The sequence below is a fragment of the Elaeis guineensis genome, chromosome 1 (genome assembly GCF_000442705.2).
Source record: "Elaeis guineensis isolate ETL-2024a chromosome 1, EG11, whole genome shotgun sequence".
NCBI classification, from domain to species: Eukaryota; Viridiplantae; Streptophyta; class Magnoliopsida; order Arecales; family Arecaceae; genus Elaeis; species Elaeis guineensis.
Genome location: NC_025993.2, coordinates 11,893,990 through 11,913,170, shown reverse-complemented (window position 1 = coordinate 11,913,170; position 19,181 = coordinate 11,893,990). Strand labels below are relative to the sequence as shown.

Here is a 19,181-nt window from a genome sequence, read left to right as displayed (position 1 = left end):
AACCAAGGAATGTCTACAATATTCCTTTAAGTGGAAATGACATAAATGATGACAACACAGAGATTGAGGAGGCCTATCAAGAAGAGGGTGTAGATGCTGGACACATCAATCAACCATTAGATAAAAATGATAATATTGGCACACTTAGTAGGGATGACATTGCTAGTGAGGAAGTGCCACTTTCACTAGCCAAAGAGATTGAAGATCGTATTGCTCATCCTTCTGAATTTGAAGATAACATATCTGATGATAATAATGAAATTGGGATGGAGGATGCAGACAATTATAATCATGCTGAAACAGAATTATGCCTTATAGAATCTGAGTAAATTTATTGCAATTTTTTTGATTAGTTTAAACAGGTTTGTAATTATGAATGTTTATGCTATTTTTATGTCTTTGCTTGTCTATTATATAACAAGTATTCAACTAAAGAATCATAAAAATTTATATCATTTTATGCCTTTGAATTTAACTAATTTTATATCTTCACTTCTTGTTACAGAAATGGCTCCAAAATGTAAAGGCATTCCACGTACTATTCCCATGGCCTTACAGGACGAGGATGATATAGTAGTGAGACAACAAGGTAGCATATGGAGGTCAACAAGACAACATGGCATTATATTTAGATCTGAAGGTCAAACTTCTACTGTGTAGCCACCATCTCAAGTTCCAACTGGACACACATCTAGCACACAGGTACTTGACTTTACATGTTCTACTCCAATGAAAAGATATAGTTAATAATCTATATTTTTTTTGTTATATATATAAATATATAAATATATATATATATATATATATATATATATATATGTCTTTATATGATATAATAATTTGAGTTATTGAGTATGTGGTAGCAAAGTGAGGTTTGAGATCAACTTTATATTCTGCATTCATAGTTCATTTATTCTTTAGTTTTCAACTTTCTAAACTCAAAGGGTTAGAAATTACAAGAGCCAGAGCTAGCCAACCAGTGTACATCTTAGAAAAAAAAATCTAAGCATGGTACTTACAAGATAATTAATTTGGAGTTAATAACAAATGGAGGTGAGAACAAACTAGTGGTAACAATATCAGCTGAAGACTTTACTGCTCCTGTAGGAAAGAATGCGAAGTACTTGGACAACTATCTTGGCAAAATTATGAGAGATTATACTCATGCTCCAATTGGGGTCTGGTTGTCTACTAAGAAAGGAAAAGAAGATATGATGTGGACAGAAATCATGGTAAGAAGAAGTCTATATCTTTAAGTATATTACTTTATAAATTTTATTTTTTTTACACCATTATGTTTGTTTGAATAAGCTTACCATTCTATTTAAGTTTCTCCTATTTATACAAGTTTTTTATTTACATTACAGAAATATTTTGTGGTTAGTTCAGAGAGTCCTCCAAAGTTCAAAATTTTGGAAGAAAAAGGTGATATGACCCCTGATACACCAGAAGTAAAGCAAGAAAAATTTTGCAATCATTTAGGAACGGTCGATGGAACAACATGCCAATTTGACTACGGTCGGACAGAACAATATACCAACTCGACTACAGTCGACGGAACAACATGTCAATTTGACTACGATCGGATAGAACAATATGCCAACTCGACTACGGTCGACGGAACAACATTCCAATTTGACTACGATCGGACAGAACAATATACTAACTCGACTACAATCGAATTGAACAACATGCTAACTCAACTACGGTCGGACCAAATAATATGCCAACTTGACTATGATTAGTCGAAACAACATGCCAATTCGACTACGGTCGGATGGAATAATATACCGACTCAACTATGGTCGGACGGAACAATATGCTGACTCAGCTATGATCGGACAAAACAATGTGCAGACTCGACTATGATTGGGTGGAACAATATGCCAATTCGACTACCGTCGGACAAAACAGTATGCCGACTCGACTATGATCAGATAGAAGAATATGCCAACTCAACTCCGATCAGTTAGAAAATATTCAATAATTATCTATGACGAATGATGATCATATTCAAAGAGACAGCACAGAAAAAAATTTCTTTCACTACGAACTGAAGGCTACAAAATCAGACTAAGGTCTGGTAACAAAAAAAAAATTCATTATCAACTGAAATGACCACAGAATCGGGACTCGAAATCATGGTAGAAGATACGCTGACTCCCATCGTCCAACGTGTCAAGCCACCTTAGACTTGAAAGTGGGGGGCAACTATTAGGACAATCGGATTTGCCCCCTCCGATTCTACGTCAGCTCTCATATTCGAGATCGACCTTTATTCCATATCTATATAAGAAGAGTCAAGAGATCCCTAGAGGAGAGGCTCTGGAAAGGAAGAAACTTTCAAAATTCAGCTTCTATGAGAGTCATCTAGCCAAAGCAGAGTCATGTAGCTGAAGTAGAGTCATTATGACTGAACCAGAGTCATCTAACCATCTTCATGGCCAACTGACCATCTTCATGTCATGACCGACTGATGATCTTCATATCATAACCGATTGACCATCTTCATATCATGACCGACTGACAATCTTCATATCATAACCAACCGACCATCTTCATATCATGACCGACCAACCATCTTCATATCGTGGCCAATTGATCATCTTCATGACCGACTGACCATCTTCATGTCATGGCCGACCGACCATCTTTATGTCATGACTGACGGACCATCTTCATGGCTGATTGACCGTCTTCATGACCGACTGACCATCTTCATGTCAAGGCCGACTGACCATCCTCATGACCGACTGACCATCTTCATGTTATGGCCGACCGACCGTCTTCATGGCCGACCGATCATCTTCATGTCATAGCCGACCGACCATCTTCACATCATGGCCAATTGATCGTCTTCATGGCTGACCGATCATCTTCATGTCATAGCCGACCGACCATCTTCACGTCATGGCCAATTGATCGTCTTCATGACCGACTGACCATCTTTATGTTATGGCCGACTGACCATCTTTATGTTATGGCCGACCGACTATTTTCATGTTATAGCCGACTGACCGTCTTCATGACCGACTGATCGTCTTCATGGCCTATCAATCATCTTCATGTCATGACCGACAGACCATCTTCATAGCCGACTGACTATCTTCATGGCCAACTGACCATCTTCATGTCATGACTGACCGACTATCTTCATGACTGACTATCAAACGATCAACTGTCAAATATATAAATATGATACTATAATCATGGGTAATAACTATATGCCACGATCATTAGTGGACATAAACTGCCCACTAACTCCATGATTATGGCTCCATAATTGAGGTAACTATCTTTTAGTACCATAAAAAGTGAGACCACATGCTCGACGGTTACACTTGAATCACTTATAAAAGGGAGATAATGAACAGCATTGGTAAGACACTTTTGAGCTGATACTCTGTCTTTCTGAAAATTCTATCTGCTGTTCATCACTCCCTACGGACTTAAGCATCGGAGGGTCTCCACCGGACACAACTCCGGTTAGTGCGGACTTCTTTTGCAGGTGCTCTTCTCCGATAACGGATGCAACAGGAAATTGGCCGCAATATTACAATATACAATAAAAAAATATATGATATACATATTAGTAAACAAAAAATATATATATAATATGATGAACTATAAATTTTAGTTATTTTACTATTTTACAAAAAAATTCATCCCTCACAAAAATTTTTCCAAACATATTTTTAATCCGGTTCGGATATAGTGAGGATTACATAGGCAAATTTGTTCAATTTCATAAAGTCATTTCTTCATTCACGTACTCCTAAGGTGGCGTTTGGTGTATTACATAAGTAATGTTGCTATGGTAATATGATTGCAGAAGGAATGTGATTACCTGAAAAAATTACAGAAAATCCTATATTACAGTATTTGGTATGTACAGTAATGTTGTTATAAAATTATAAAGAATCCTACATTACAGTGTTTGATATATAATTTAGATTATATAAAATATAAGCTAATTTTTCTAAAGTATCTCTATCCTTGCTTATTGATTATTGTCTATTTTTTAGAGGGACAACTTAATTTTGAGATAAATAAGTTTTCATGACATTATGCATTATATTTTATTTTTTATTTTTACCAACTGGGACTATCCATAATTTATTTTGATTTATTTTGATGGAGATATTTTGATCCTGAAGTTATCTTGTTGTAAGATCGTAGGATTGTAAGATTACATATAATCATATAGCCATCTCCTCCTAGGCAATCAGATTATCTATTTTGAGGTAATGCAGTATTACATGTAATACCGTATTATCTATAAAAATAATGAAATAAATAGTATAATCTGATTATTTATTATAAAATTATATATAATTCTGTCAGGATTAGATGCTGCCAAATGCCTCTTAAATGATATTCAAATATTATTTCTCATCCCATCAGCATCCAAACACACGGCAACCATAATCATTATTTAGTAGGACACCATTTTTATGCAAACGGAAAATAAACCGCTTGATACTTGTTTATACCAGCATAAAGTAATGTTTTGTATATAACTTTTCCATATCCCGAAACATCCAACCCCATACCCAGAAAACCTTTGGATGTGATCCCTCCTCTTTATGCTAGTTATTAGATGCTTCATGCTCTTTGCTTTTGGTCCGTCTGTTGCTTTTGCACTGCAAGGTATTTCTTTTTGCTATAGCAGAACATGAAGATGATTTTCTTATCAATCATTCCAAACAACCCTATCAACCATTCCAAGCAACCAATGGTTCCTTCATCGTCTTCTATTAATTCATCTAGCTCTAGTTTGACTAATATGCTCAACTCATCCTCCAAGTATCTCACATATATAGTTCCAGGCTCTAAACTCATTGGCAGTAACCAGTATAAGTGTTGACTTACTTGTATATATATATATGTATGTATGCAAATATGTATGTATATTTGAAATACTTGGTATAAGGACCGCATCTCTTACTTAACAAATTTTGACTTACTTTGTTTAGAAGTTTTAAATCTCAAAAAATCATTGCTTTCTTAGAGAATTTCAAAAATCATTATCTCAGGGATTGTTTGGCAATGTTTTTTGTTTTCTATTTTTGTTTTCAAGAATCCAAGAAAAATAAACTAGACCAGACATGTATTTTATTTTTTGAAATTAACTATAAAATCTGCAAAATTTTTGGAAGCAAAGAATTATTGCTTTCAAAATATGTGAAATAAAGCAATGAAATAGAACTTTAATGCAAATTCTATCTTCAATATCAATCTTGATGATGAGGTATTTTGCTGATTTGTAAAGAAACAAAACCACACAAACGACAAAATTACAAAACTCGTCCTTATCTCTACTTCCTTAATTCAAAACGTTTAGATTTTAAAACTAGGTTTGCCGGCCGGTGTTTGAATGTTCCAACGAACAGTTCAAAATGCAAAGCTTTAATTTTTTTTTGGAAAAAAAAAAATTGATAAAACCATGAACTTGAAAATTATAATTTACTCCAATAGAATTTTTTTAGATTTGTGATTTGAGAAATGGTGTTAAACTTCATTATACAACTAAACACCAGTTGTCTAAAATCATAACTTTTTTATTTCAAAAAATAAAACGCATCACAGAATTTATAGTAGGTATATCCAGATGCACCCAGGGCATGTTCTCCTACCAAAGTATGCTATGTTTCAGCTAACATTTTCTTTGGGTTCCTCCAGCTATATTAACTTTGCATCAGTGGAAGATGAATTTGAAAACGGCTTTGCAGGTTGTGACAATTATTAGGTTGTGAAAATTCCGTGACGAGATGCTATCGAGTGACTCCATGGTACATTGCAAGAACCCATGCACCATCTTTAGGGTTCCCGAGCACATCCGGCGTTGCAACGAGAAGAACTACGAGCCGCTCATCTTCCCCATTGGTCCCTACCATCATGATCCATCCCAAAAATCTGCCATGCGAGAATATAAGCGGAGGTGCGTGCAGTACCTCCTCTCACGCCGCAAAAGCTACCAACTGCGCCTACTGGATGATTGCCGGTCGAAGTTAAAAGGCCCTGAACGCCGACATCCGACGCTGCTACTCGGACTTTCCTAGATTGGAAATCGATGAGATGGTAGAATTGATGCTACTTGATGGGTGCTTCATCATCCATCTCTTGCTAAAGCAAAAAAAGCCGGAATTGGAGATTGGCAAGGAGGAAGAGGAAATCTGGGGCATGTTTAATGTGGGAGGTTTGTACACAGATCGTCTTGTACTCTATGACCTGCTGAAGCTTGGGAACCAAATCCCTTTCTTCATCATCGAAAACCTATTTGATATACTCAAAACTTTGGATGACCGAGGCATCGATCTTGTAGAGTGTGCACTCCAACTCTTTCATGGCATCCAACCCAAACTATCGAAATCATTCCAAACATCGTCCAGGTGTCAGTACCGTCATCTGCTCCATTTGTTCTATTCTTCCCGTGTCCATTTACAAGAAACTTTCAATCGGGAAAATACTTTGCCTGTATCTATGCGAGAGAGGGACGAAAAATCCGAGTGGATTTCTAGCGTGACAGAGCTCACGATGGCTGGCGTGAAGTTCAGGAAGAAGAAGGAAGCAGACAGCTTCTTGGACACAACGTTCAAGGATGGAAAGATGGAGATCCCACCGCTGCGAGTCTATGACCACACGGGCCCCCTCTTTCGCAACCTCATAGCATTCGAGCAATGCTACGTCGATACCAAGGCCTCCATCACAATCTATGCGGTCTTCATGGACTGCCTCATCGATGAGGCCAAGGATGCACGGTTGCTTCACTTGAATGGCATATTGGTAAACAGGGTGAGCACCGATGAGGCAGTGACAGATCTCTTCAATCAGTCGTGCAGTCAGATATTTTGTCCTGCTAGTAGGAACTACCTCCAAGATTTGTTTGTAAATGTGAACGAGTATTATGACTCCAGACTTCATTAGATGGCGAGCTGGTTTAATGCGGGACTATTTTAGCAATCCATGGACTCTTATTTCGGTGATAGCAGCAGTCTTGCTCCTCACATTGACCGTTGAGCAAGTGGTGTTTGCTGGCTTGTCCTATTTTCGTTCTCCAAAGGGGTCGTAAGGATGTAGCGCGGCTATTTCTTAGCCTCAGTACTGCAAAATAAATTGGAGTGTGCCGCGTGATTAAGTATGGTGGGTCCTTATTCTGCATTAGATATATGAATTAATATGGTTGTATGTAATTTTGATGGTTCTAGCTGATCTCGGAACTAGAATCCAATTTATTCTCCAAGTAATTTGCTGTTCAGCTAGGTGTTGTGTTTGAAATTCCCCCATACAACTGCCCGGATTTCTCAAATAAAATAAATACTTCTAAGTTTGCAGTTTAGGTGCTTTTGGTTCACCGTAAGAACACTTATCACAAGTTATGTTACTTATTTAATTTATAGATATCATGTTCAAGGTATTTGTAATATGCTACCAAGTCCTCTCTCTCTCTCTCTCTATTCTCTCTTGCTTTCTATTTTCAGGTTTTGGATGACTATGGATGACTGTTGTTTACTGTTTGTTCACTAGATTCTTTGATTTGTGCCAGGCAAGTTCTGGACCTAATTTGAGGCAGGTAAATGGTGCAACACTTTTGTTTTTGATATAATACATGAAACAGAAAAAATCAAACAAAAAACTGTTCTTTTTTTTAAGATGAAACAGAAAACCATTCTTCTTTTGATGGAAGAAATAGAAAACCGTTCATCCCCTTAATTTTTGACTACCAATATAGCATAAAAATGAATATGGAATGTTATAAATTTTCTAGGGAATATAGCTAGGTCTCTTTCTTTCTCTTTTCATGTCAATGAGTTAGGGAAAGCCTAACTCAGAAGTATGTATATTAATGCATATAGAGTTACATAGTTAGTGCTTACATGGTGGTGTGGATATTGGTCCCCGTCAAAATCAGGGTAAACAGACTGGCGAGACTGGTTTACAGAATTTCAGTTGGCAGAATAGAGGTTATCAGGAAATAGACTCTATTTTTAGGATGTTCCAAACAGAGCCCCAGACTCCTGTCTGTGAACTTCAGGTTTCATTCTGCAGGTTTCAGGTGAGTTCCAAAATTCAATGGGTTGCAACTCTGGATTGTCACTGTGTATAAACATTGTTTCTAGGCTTCAAAACAGAAATTGTTCAGATCTAGCTCTGAATGGGGGTTGATTTGAATGGAGAGATTGATCCGAATAACTCAGATAAACACAGGCTTTTTGTAGTAAGTTACAGCAGGCCTCTCATGCAATTGGTTGTAAATTCAGTAGCTGACCACCATTTCCATAGCAAAATGTTCTGGTTAGTCATTAATTTAACCTGTAAGAGTTCCTGCTTCAGAGATAGATAGTCGGATCTATTGCAGAGTGGCAGTGTGAAGGGCAGTTCCTCATTTCTATTGATAGTATCAAGGGCCTCCGTGACCTTGATCTTTTTGTTTATTGATAAGAGAAATAGTAGAGAGAACTTTATTTTCAGAGGATGGACCGACAACCAAGAATCAAGCTAAAACGAGATATGTGCTCCATTACCGATTTGAAATCTTACCAGCTTTTGAAAAAGCTCAACTATAGATAGAACTTGTTTCCAAAATGGTGAAAGCTACTGTTGGGGTATCATATGGAATGATATCTATTGGTGATGGTAATAGAGTACCTTTACAAGGGTGCTCCATGGGGTTGGTACGCCTGAGAACAGTTTCCACCATCATTTACAGAACAGAATCTGGTTGAGAATTTTGATGTTGGTTACTCCCAAAACCCCAAATTCTTTTGGTCTGCACACTAAGGACCAATTCAGTAAACAATTACCAAACTTTTGTGAATTGTTTCAGAGGAATCTGTGTTGAAGTTTGTCAATCTTCCTGATAATCTCAGTTGGCAAAATAAAATTGGCTGCCCAGAATGCCATAAGCGGCGTGATGACAGCGTTAAAAATTGTTATGCGGCCTACAATGGAAAGAAATCTACCTTTCCAACCAGCTAGTTTTTCTATAACTTTTTCCAAGAGTGGAGTCCAGTCATCCTTTCTGAGCTTACGAACATGTAAAGGAGAACCCAGATATGTAAGAGGAAAGGTTGATGTTTGACTTCCCAAGATAGCGGCTATCTATTCTGTGTGTTTTTTTCTGAATTCCCACACCCAGGATCTTTGATTTTTCAAAGTTTATTTTTAAACCTGTTAAAAGCTCAAAGGAGTAAAGGATATATTTCAGTGTTGTGATGCTCTTTCTTTGTACTCCATAGAAAATGAGAGTATCAGCAGCAAATTGAAGATTTTGAAGGTGTTCGGTGACTGCCTTGTTGCCTATGTCCTCAAGCAGTTGGTGCACAGATGCTAAACAGAATATCCAATCTAGCGTATCATCCATGAGAATGAATAGTTGGAAAGAGAGTGGGTCCCCTTTGTCGCAGACCTTGATAGTGTTTAAAAGGCTTCCCCAAAGTTCTGTTTATCATAATCGAAGATTTTGCTATAGAGATGATGTTAAAAATCTAGCTACACCATTTATTCTCAAGACCCCTTGCTTTTAGAAGGTCGAGCAGAAAAGGCCACGCAACATTGTCAAAAACATTTTCATAGTCAAGCTTGTAAAGAATTCCTTTATATTTGAGAGAGATAGCCTAGGATACGATCTCACTTGTAGTAGTGAAATTGTCAGCCAAAGTTCTACCCTGGATGAATGCTAATTGGGTTGAAGCGATCAATTTATCAAGCTTAGTGGCAAGTCTTGAGGATAGGATCTTAGATATGATAGATGTATGCCTTAGAAGTCAATTATTGGCTGACGTATATTGTAATTTCAGGATATAATATTATACTTATAAATTTTATACATTAATAAAATGGATAGTTTTTATTCCAATCATATTTTATATGTGCCCATGATTCATCTAAGGGATTAACAAATGATGATATATATATTCTCAAAGTGTTAAGAATTTGAGATATATATTATATATTAATGGTTAATTCCTAAAAGCTTTCGATCAAGGAACCATCACAGATGACAGTGATTGATCCAATTAGATCGATACACGGATCGCTTTTCTTTAGGATAAATGAGTCTCGAATCTACAGTGTAGAGACATTGAGGTGAGAGTATCGATGATTGTTAGAGAATAACTTACACTGAGCATGACCAACACAAGAAACTACTTGAATATCTACTCACTTGTTCAGTAGTTTACTCGATACTGCAATGGTGTGAATGGTTCTTTGACCTACGGTGCTTCGATTATTCATAGTGAGGCTACTATAATTTGATTGCATATATACTTGGTCTTCTAGTGATTTGAGTCTTTGCGGTGTATGTTGGCTATAGTAGGTTCAGATTCATTGTTAGGAGTACGATGCACCTAAAAGAAATCTATTGATCTTGATAGAAAAGAAGAAGTCCTATATAATTTGCAAGATTGAGATCAAAAAATCTTCGACCGAAGCAAATGTGAAAATTAAAAAAAAGTTTTCATGAAAATTCACAAATGAACTCAAGTCGAGCCAATCTTGCATATGATTGATATTAGGATTGGATGAGTTTTTCATGACCTCCATCTAGTTGGGACTCACGATAGAAGGACTGAATCACACAATAACTGCATCAAAAAATTCAGTAATTTTATTTTATTGGGTTGCCACTACATACTGCTAGATGTCACTGGTGGATTGTGAGGCTCATCTAGTGTCATCTTGATGATCGATGATCTTTGATAGACAGAGTTAGAATTGTTCCAATCTACTGAAAGAAGTTTCAATGATATTATAATAGGGATCACGGTATATCTCAGTACAATATAGAATAGAATCTATGGGATCATACATATAGAGAATTTTGACTGATCAGATGGTTGAGTTATGATTATGAATCACAGTTGGATCTAATTATCAATGTGATTGATGATTAATCTAATACAAAAGTTACAATAAAAAAATTTACTAAGAGTTAGTGAGTTATAGGTGAATTAATTAACAATTGGATTGTAATTTGGCTCAATCTGATTGAGCAATAGGATTAAAATCAAGTCTAATTGAATTAGATTCAATTTGATTTGGTTTGGATTTTATTAGATCAAGCCTGCTTGGATTATGAGATCACCCAATTATAACTAATTTTTTAATTGAATTAGGATCTACTTAGAAGAGAGATTAGATTCCTAGTTGGACTAAGATTTTTTTCTCCTTCAGTGTAACCAAATCCTAATTGGTTAGGATTAATTAATCACCAAGAGAGATCCCAATTTGACTGGGACTCTCTCTCCCTAGTGCCCCCCATGTAGCCACGTCAACTTTTATCGCCTCCCTTGGTTTTTGCATGAGAAAACCCACACCCAAGCCTTCTCCATGCCTCCCTACTTTCGTTTCTTGGATTAGGATGAAGTTCTATTTGAATTTGAGTCCTAATCAGATAAGGTTTGACCTTATCTCTTCTCGGATGCCTAATAAAAAGAGGAGAGAAAAGGAGGCGTGACACATGAGTAGAAAGATCTGATTTTTACCATGAAAAATTAGATAGAAAAGGGGTGTGGGTCCTTATGTGGGAGTGTTCCTCTCTTTGGCGTGTGGGGTTTTAGGAAGAGAAAAAGAGAAAAAGATTTTCATCTTCTTCTTCCTCCTCTGCTTCCTCCTCTATTTCCTCCTATTCTTCTTCTTTTCTGAGAGGGTCTGAAAAAAATGAAGAAGGAGCTAGGTTCTGATATGAACATAAATCATATTGATCTGAAATTTGATTTATAAAAATTAGATCTAAACTTAATTAATTGATTTGACATCGTTCTGATATAAGATTATCCTGGTATAATTCAGTTATGCCGAAAGGTTATCCTAGAATGATGTAGAACATTAAAATTTATAAGATCTAAAAATTTTGCATAATATATAATGTTATCATGATGTTGTTTCAGATCTGAAATTTATTTCAGATCTGAAATAAGTTTGTTTGCTTTCAGATCTGAAATTAGTTTTAAATCTGAAGATATTTTGTAAGTTTTCTTTCGGATCTAAAATCTATTTTAGATCTGAATTCAGATCTAAAATTTTATATCAAGATCTAAAATTTCTGCACATTGGATTCATGGATAGATCAATTTAGATCCTTAATTTGATTAGATCCTAAGGTTCTTGATTGGCACATGATGGGCTCAATTGAGATAGGCAATTGATCTGATTGAATCAAGAAGTTGATTACGATTAGGTCAAGTCTGCTCGAGATCAAAACAATAGTTGTAGGATCAAATCGATTAAATTGTATGTGTTCTAAAATCTTGACCCATAATCTGATCTTGGCTCAGTAACTCAAGCCTCGATCACATAGGTTAACCCAATTTAAAATTGATTAGGATCAGTTGGTGTCTAAAGCAAGTAATGTTGAGGATCTTTCAAAGAGGTATGGAGATCTGAAACCAACACAAAATCAACCAAGAAGGGGCATCCAAGTAGGAGATGACAACCATAAAGAGAGAGGCAGCAAGATCTAGGTGCTAGGGATTAAGGCACTAGGGTTTGGGGTGTCCACTTTCAACCCTAGAGGTGGCTAGGATTTTTCCAAGAGAAAGGGGGGCATGGAGAACCAGAGAGAGATAGGAGAGAGGTAGGGAGAAAGGCTCTTTTCATTCTCATATATCATTTGAACTAGTTACATGTATATATACCTACACAAATAGATCAAACCCTAGTCCAAAAACTACCATGACCAACCCATTATGACTGCACTCAATCCAAGCCCATGTACACCCATGACTTGACATGCTCTTATCTCTTTGGACTCAAACCTAGTCCAAACATAGATTAGCCCCTTAAAGCCCATGTCTCTTGGGTCTCAAGAATGTGGAGGGCCGAACCTCCACCTTTGGAGCACTACAAGAAAATAAAGTATTAGTGATGGCTTTTAGTGATGGTGAACCCGCCGTCACTGATACTAAGCTTTACCGACCGAACGTTACGATAAAAAAAATTTTTATCGCTAAAAAGTCAGTGAATTATTAGCAATGGCTTAAATACTTATTAGCGATGGCTATAAATTTAAATTTTAAAAATATCTATTAGTGACGGCTTTAGTGATGAAAGCTAGCTGTCGCTAATAGTGTGCTCTAAAAACACCCCTTCGGTCCCCAACTACCTCCCCTCTTCCCCCCCACCCCTCTCCCCCCGCCTCCGATCCCCCTTCTCTCCTGCCGCATTGTCGAAGCCCCTGACCTCCTCCCCCGAGCCCTTATGCCATCGTCCCCACCTCTGATTCGCTATCCCCTCAGGAGATCGTATGTTTTTGAGCCCTCTCCTTGTCAGATCAGAGCCCTCGCCGTCTCCCCCCTCACTAGACTGCCCCTTCCCTTGCTCGATTGGGCCCCTCGTCGCCTCTCCCTTCTTTTCCCACCCTTTTTCTTGTCAGACCGAACCCGCAACTGCCTCTCCCTTCTCCCCTTGCCCCTCTCCCCTTTGGATGCCCAGCCATCGGAGCACAGCACCACCGACCTACTGTTGGACCTGCTGTCGGACTCGCACCACCATCGAAGCCACCAGGTGATTACTAATGGCGACGACGACATCACCATCACCATAACCAATTCGCACCTTTTAAAATTTTTAATATTTAAAATTATATTTATCTAATTAATTTTAAATTAATAATATTTAAATTTAAATATTATTAATTTAAATATTAATAATATTTAAATTAATAATATTATTAATTTAAATAATATTATTAATAATATTATTTAAATTAATATTATTCTTGAGAGGTGAAACTACTTTAGAAAGCTCTCTAGCAAGAGTAGCCCTACTACCTTCGATGGTAGGAGTTTGAGATCGGACCATTACTGGACCGGTTCTAGCCTGCTCATCTACTCCGACGGTGGTCAGAGTAGCTCGATGATTGGACTCTAGGCCTTATATCTGGTCCAATGTTCAAAAAAAATTTTAGATCGAACTCAAGGAGGGGTATAGCCTGGCCCATCCCGACCCATTTCTAACCCTATTTGCAATCCCACTCAGTGCTTTGGAACCTCCAGGATAGAATTTGCTTGGATGCCATGCTGGTGTACTCATACAGCCTAGTGTGTCTGGCACGTTTCAAGTCCGCATGCGTGGGACGTGCGTCCCGACCGTCTTTATTTGTAATGATGTCCTTTACTTAGAAACCCAATATTTTGCAAATTTTAAAAGTATTACATTGTATATAATGATACATCCATCTTTTGATTAATATATCCTACGACATCCATACATTTATATATTTTTATACAGATTGAAAAATTATATACATTGATCAATTGACTGTCCAGTTTGAATAGTAAAAATTATAATTAATTCTATAGGTAATTATAGTAACCAAACAGTATATTGAAGATTCAAAAAAAAATTGGATAGTATTTTTCTTTAATTCTCCTTACACATCTTTAGCCGTATGAGAAAAACTAAGAAAAAATGTTATCAAATTTTTTTTCGACCTTTATTGCATATCATTTGTTTACAGTAATTGACCTATAGAATTAATATAATTCTTGAATAAGATAGGACCTTCTATACCTATTAGTTGATGATAGGATTCATTTATTATGTAAACCATTTTAAATGATAAATATTTGGTAAGCATTTTATCTTGTATTTGTATATACAGAATCTTTAGATAGTGTGCCATAGATCGTAGTTGGATGGATCATCGAGTAGTCAATAGGATAATTTCTGCTGAATATAAGGAGAGTATCAAGTACTTCTATGATTATGCTTTTAAGAATGCTGTACTCTTAGTTCAAGAATGGACTCGTTGTTTTTATAAGAGATGTGTCAATATAGAAATACTTAATAGAGATACAATAATTATCCATTTATATAAGAATGGATTTATGCCAAACTACAAGCATTGGTACCTGCATGGGGAGATGTGGGAGATAATTGCAAGGGTTAGAAGTCCTTAGCAGGATAGAGATACAAACAGAATGGTAGACATGATTATGGATGCAGCTGATCCTAAAATTTACTAGGATATGGAGGACGATCTAGAAGTTGATAGTAGCAATTTCTATCATATGCTGAAACATACTGATGAATCACTATGGTCGAGATGTGAAATACATACTGTATTATCAACTGTATCAGAATTGTTGAACTTGAAGGTCGAGTTTAATAACGGTCAATTATTATGATAGAATGGTAGCAATAATAAAGAAGATGCTATCGAAGGATAAGAAGCTTGTTGAGAGCTTTTATGCTTCAAAAAAAATAATGAAAGGGTTAGGCATGGGATACGAGGTGATAAATGCATGCCGTAATGATTGCATGCTTTTCTACGAGGAAGACCAACTGAAGAGTACATATGACGTATGTGGTGAAAGTTGATTTAAGCCAAGCAAGAGAATAAAAATCAGAAGGACATATAGCTATAAGGTTCTTCGATACCTTCCCCTCACTCCTAGGCTTTGGAGGCTCTACTTATCCAAGAGTACTGCCGGACAGATGACATGGCATAAAGAAGAGATTCGCAAGTATACTGATATGATGAGTCATCCATCAAACAGTGATGTATGGAGAAAATTTGATTCTTTTCATCCTTTATTTGCTTAGAAATCATACAATGTCCGACTGGATCTGTCTACGGATGGATTTACACCATTTAGTCATGCAGCGGCTCCTTATTCATATTGGTCAGTCTTTATTACTTTATGCAATCTGCTGTTTGGGGTGTGTATGAAAGAACATAACATCTTTCTTACATTAGTTATTTCTAGACTATGGTATCTTGGTAGAAATATTAATGTATATCTAAGGCCTCTTATTGATGAGCTAAAATTCTTATAGTCAGATGGCATACGTACATTTGATGAATCGAAAAAGCAGAATTTTGTAATGAAGGCTATATTGATGTGGACCATTAGTGATTTTTCTGCTTATGGGATGCTGTCAGGATGGAGCACTCATGAGATGCTAGTAAGTTCCTATTGCATGGAGAATACAAAATTATTTTAACTTGAGCATGGTCGTAAACCCTGCTGGTTCAATTGTCATCATCAATTTCTCCCCGAGCATCATCCTTTTCGAAAGCAGCAGGATAGTTTCAAGAGGAATAAGATAGAGAAGGACCATTCACCCCAATGTCTCAGTAGTATGGAAGTATTTTAGAGGATATTCCAAATAGATGAAGTTCAGTTTGGCATACTATTTGACAACCAAAAATCTTGAGAGTTTGGTAGAACTCATAACTATGTGAAGCGTAGCATCTTCTAAGAATTGTCATACTAGTCGACCAATTTGATCCATCATAATCTTGATGTCATGCACATTAAGAAAAATATTTTTGATAATATTTTTTACACTGTTATGGATGTCAAGGAAAAAATGAAGGACAACCTCAAGGCTCGAGCAGATATGAAGAATGTGTGCCAACATCCTCTACTAGAGCTGGTTGAGATATCACCTGAAAAATTTTTGAAGCTGAAAGTATCTTACACCTTAACAAGAGAGTAGTTGAAGGATGTATGTAAATGGTGTAAAAATCTTAAACTCTAAATGGTTATGTAAGTAATCTAGATTGGTGTATTAATGTCAAAGATTATCGATTATATAGGCTAAAGAGCCATTACTGTCATGTCTTCATATAACAATTACTCTTATTGGCTTGGCATGATCTTTTTTTCAACTCCATATGGAGTTTTTTTATCGAGCTTAGTCTTTTCTTCAGAGACATTTGTACTATCGAACTATCCGCTGACCACATCTCCAGACTTGAGGCTAACAGTGTAGAGACTATATGCAAGTTAGAGAAGATACTTTCTCCTAGTTTGTTCGACTCCATAGAGCATCTCATGATTCATCTGGCATATGAAGCTAGGGTGGGAGGATCAGTGTAGTATAGGTGGATGTATCCATTTGAAGGATATATGCACAGTCTCAAGAAAAAAATGAAAAACAAGATCAAAGTCGAAGGTCCTATTGTGGAGACTTACATAATTGAAAAAATTTTTAATTTCAGCCGATACTACTTTAACCCCAGTGTGTTTAACCCCAGTGTGTAGACAAAGCTGACTCAAGTGGGTCAAAATGATGATGGTGGTGAGGGATCAGAGATAGAGATCTCAATATTTGCCTATTCCACTCATAAATTTGGCCACGAGGTTTGTCGGGTATTAACTGATACTGAGATTCGACAAGCAGAGACATATATTTTGCTAAACTATATGGAGGTCGGCCCATATATTGAGCAAGTATCCATCACAATCTCAACTCTTTAATTGCTTATCATCTTGTACTTATCTTATGCATATATAGGCAATATGATAAGATGCTGAGACGGGACAATCCGATGATAAGCGAGAAAAAAATCTCCACTCAATGCTTACAGTAAATTGATTCTATCAACTGGTAAGCAACCATTATCATTTTATTTATTTTAATTTTTCTTAATTTATTCTTTTTAAAATATACAGGTCATGCAAGGGGATGAATCCATACCTAAGAAGCTAAGACCATTAGGTTACAGACCAATAAAGTACATGACATATTATAATAGCTGTAATGTAAATGGTTTCAAATTTCACACGTAGTAATATGGATATCATAAGAGTACAATGAACAGTAGTGGGTATATAAAGGGTAGCTGGTGGGCAGAGACGGAGAGTCACTACTATGGAATCCTCAAAGAAATGATCAAGTTAACCTACCTTGGAGGTAATAATGTCATTATGTTTAAGTGCCGATGGTTTGATATCAACAATTGTATGAATGTTGATCCATGGCACGGGCTTATTGAAATGAAACATGGATCAAAAGCATATGTCAATGATCCCTTTGTGCTAGCCCAACAAGTTGTTCAAGTGTATTATATTACATTCCCATCAAAGGAGAGAGGAAGGAAAGAATGATAGGCTATATACAAAATTAAGTTTTGGGCCATTCATTATGCGCTCGAAGAAGGAAGAGCCCCTTTTACCAGAATACTTTCAAGAGGACAAAATATTTAGAGTTCATTACTCTTTCATAAATGCAGAGTTGGATGCTCTAAGTTTTCTCCTATGTGATGGCCAACATGAGGAGGTAGATAATTCTGAGTTTGTTTTAAAGGACAATCCTATCTAAGAAGAGGAAGAAGATGAAAAAGTGAAAGAAAAAAAATCAAATGAAAAATTCAAAGGATACCAAACATCTGAAGAGGCCGATGAATAGTACTCCTCGCTTGTGATGAACTTCCCCATTTTTGACTCATTTTAAATACTTGTCTTGTATTGCTATCCATCTGAAGGATACCAAATATCTGAAAGGTACCAAGCTAAACGCACTAACCGATGTTGATCCTCCATCAAAGAGATCAGAATCTACATAATACCAAGCATGAAAAGCAGCCAGATGTGCATAATATACCGGGGGAACTACTCAAGAAAAGATGTTATGTAAGATTGTTAGTTAACATTTGCAATGTATCAACAGAAAAATGATTCTCATCCAGCAATATATGATAATATGTTGGTCTGCTGGTATAAAGTTAAGGCATCATGATATACAGTTAAATAAATATGATACATAGTTATTTATTCTGGTATACAGTTAATCTAATATGATACATAGTTATTTTTATTTTCAAAAATTATAGATAATGTCTTTCTAAGATCGGAGCCATCGCAGCTAAGGAGAGAGCTCTCATGCCGTCAGCTCACATGCATGTTTCTATACCACACGTACATGCAATAAATTCTAATACTTTAGATATTCTTCTTTCTATTATTTTGTCCTTTATTATCTAATATAACATTCTTTATGATGTCTTGATACTCTCAGATTCGGATGACGTAGGATCATCAGTGAACTCACAGTCACACGAAGCCGTGTTCGGCTCTCAGCATCAGAGGCATGTTAGAGGATCTGTCTGACTCATGGCGCCTCCGATTCGGTCGAAAGATAGAAGCTTGTCCATATTCAGAGCCGCACGTAAGTACTATATATCTTCACTAAATATATTTAAATTTTAAATATTTTAGAGTCTAATATTTATTATTCAAAATAAATTTTGTAGCACAAATAGATACAAAATTATATGTAATTCAATAAACTTAAAAGGCAAAACAAGTTACTTCTGCCTATATAACACCAACTTTTTTCCTGTGCGGTAACTAATTTCTCCATGGAAGTTAACAAAAATCGCAGTCGGGCTACTAACTGAAAACTCTTTCTTTCTACTCACAAACAGACCTGAGATGCATCCT

The 19,181-nt window shown here is 36.4% G+C and overlaps 1 pseudogene; it reads left to right on the top strand.

The window, feature by feature from the left end:
* Nucleotides 1-5,789: 5,789 nt before the first annotated feature.
* LOC105035603 (UPF0481 protein At3g47200-like) lies at nucleotides 5,790-7,072 on the top strand (annotated as a pseudogene).
* The last annotated feature ends 12,109 nt before the right edge of the window (nucleotides 7,073-19,181 follow it).